This window comes from Gracilinanus agilis, unplaced genomic scaffold, assembly GCF_016433145.1.
Source record: "Gracilinanus agilis isolate LMUSP501 unplaced genomic scaffold, AgileGrace unplaced_scaffold54750, whole genome shotgun sequence".
Lineage (NCBI taxonomy): Eukaryota > Metazoa > Chordata > Mammalia > Didelphimorphia > Didelphidae > Gracilinanus > Gracilinanus agilis.
In genome coordinates this window covers 1-2,434 of record NW_025389966.1, presented here as the reverse complement: position 1 = coordinate 2,434, position 2,434 = coordinate 1, and the positions used below count along the sequence as shown (strand labels likewise).

Here is a 2,434-nt window from a genome sequence, read left to right as displayed (position 1 = left end):
TTTTTTTTAATTTCCAGGGGGCTAAGTAATATTTTCTCTGGAAAGGGGGCGGCAGGCCAAAAAAGTTTGGGAACCATTGGAGGTTCTTCTCACAATATGAACTTCAACAACGTATAATTTTATCTATTTCCTATTCTTAAGAAATGGACCTGCAAAGTAGGTGTAAAAAGTGAAGAGTCGAATGCATTTGACTTAACGTTTTCCTAAAACTTAAGTTTTAGGAAAGAAAAATTGAGCAATAACTACTGAAGCAAAAAGACAGTACCTACAGTTCAAAAACTAAGACAAAAAAAAAAATTAGGATCTTTCCTTGAGACTCTTAAAGTCAGGGGAGAGCGCGAACGCAGTCCCCCACTACCACAAATTATGCAGTCGAGTTTCCCGCATTTGGGGAAATTGCAGGGGTCAGCCCATCCGGAGTGCAATGGATAAGCCTCGCCCTGGGGAAACCACCTTCGTGATCATGGAATCACCCCTGCCAGGTAAGTATGCTTTCCTCCCACGCAAATCCCCGAGCCAACAACCACCACACACCTTACACAAACGACCACTCCCGAAACCTTTACGCTTCACAGAAATCCAACCTGAACCCACAAACATCAAAAACATTCCAACGTGGAAAGAACACTCGGTCCCCTCGCTGCACAAACTATCTCTCTATTCTACCCACTGAATCCGACGATACCCAGAACCAACCTCACCGCTACTCATCTGCATACTCTACGCCTTTCGCTCACGTCATCTAACCAGCCTGCTCCACGCCCACAGATCCTCTCTCCCCTCTCCCTCCGGCTTCCTCTCCCCGGACGGACGGATTCCGCTCACCGCGTAGCTCCTTATTCCCTCTCCCCAACTCCGCTCCCTCCCTAGGGCCGATGGAATAAAACGCAAACTCGTCTGCTTCGCTTCGTGGAAAGCCCTGCGCAAACGCCCACCGTCCGCCTTTCTGCTCACCTCTTAGTCCTCCCCTTCCTGTCTGCCCTCCCTTCACTTCAGCCACGTTCCCCTTTTTCCCGTTGCTTACCCCGGAAACTCCAGCTCCTCCTCTTCAGAGTCCCCCCTGGGGTTGGGGTTGTACGCTCCCGGGCCTACCGCGGCACTCCCTCCTCACCCGCCACCCTTAAAATCCCGGCTTTCCCTCAACACTCTCTCCGGCCTACACCTTCTACACAACATCTGTCCAGATTCCCCAGCCCAGGTGCCCAACCTCTCCTGCCTTTTTCAATGATCGTTTGCTTTTTATTTTCAACTTGACCAAGGGGAACTTTTCCCTATACAAACAAGAAGTGAAGGAGGGCTGCCTAGGAAACCCTGAATTGCACCACGACCTGGACTTTCTTTGAAAGTAGCTCAACAAATTCAACACGACCCTTTTTAAGGCTCTTCCCCCTTCTCTGGGCCTGACTCTAAACTTGCTTTTTCTTTTCTGTACCCTGGAGAGAACCTGGATCATGTAACCGTGGGAAAAAATATATTTTTTGTAAAAGCCCTGAAGGGGGGGCAAAAAGAGGCCCAAGAGTACCCCAGGTAAGGGCTGGGGAAAAAAGAATCAAGTCAAAGTTAAGGGTAGGAAGGGCCTCAGTTGCTGATGGCAACCAAGTGCAGTTTCTTGAATGATAACACAAGCCTATGAAGGCAGAAACCACCAGGAATTTTCTCGTGAAAATTTAAGCAACTCTCTCATAACAAGAGTAGTCTTGAGAGGGGGCCTTGGGCAAGGGACTATAGATGGGGATAACCAAGGACATAATAGGAACTGAGAAAGGGGAGAAGCAGGTGCTGGTAAAACATGTTTTTCTGTCTGGTGTTATGATGATAATAACAGATAGTTTGGAGAAGCAGATAAATGTGTCAGGGCCAAATAAAGCTTTAGGTCAAGAGCCAGAGATGGACAGGCTTCAGTTGAGGAAAGGAGGGGGCTAGACACTTCTGGCTCTCAAACCCCTCCCCCTCTAACTGCTTCTGCTTCAGTTGGTAATGAAGACAGGATTAAGATTCTTCTGGTAAGTTTCAGTTATGGCTGAAACCCCAATTGATGTTCCTTTTCTTAAGTTTATATTCCTCACAGGTCAGTATGATGAATATATAGAAATTAGTTATCTAACAGTTGAGGACAGAGGAGATCTTCTTAAACTGGCAGCCAACAGGATTCAAACTAGATGTTCAGACTGAGTTGTGAGTATCTTTCCCAAATAATTATCAGGCACAGATTTGAAGATAAAGGTTATATTAAGTAATAACAAGGAAAACTAAAAAGGGTAAATGAGGGTTTTAGGATAATGAGAGGAAACCCTGAACTGCTAAGTAGATACCGCCCTTCCCCCCTCCTCACTGGAGGGGATGAAGCACTTAACTAAAACTGGCTCTCTTGCTATTGATAAATATCTTACTCTCTAATCCCTAAGTAATTATATAATTATATTAATGAAGAATA

General features: G+C 45.9%; 1 non-coding gene across 1 annotated transcript; it reads right to left on the bottom strand.

Moving 5' to 3' along the window:
* Window positions 1-326: 326 nt before the first annotated feature.
* Window positions 327-490, bottom strand: LOC123255962. The gene has a single exon (XR_006506807.1). It is a non-coding gene; the product is annotated as a U1 spliceosomal RNA (small nuclear RNA).
* Between the last annotated feature and the right edge of the window lie 1,944 nt (window positions 491-2,434).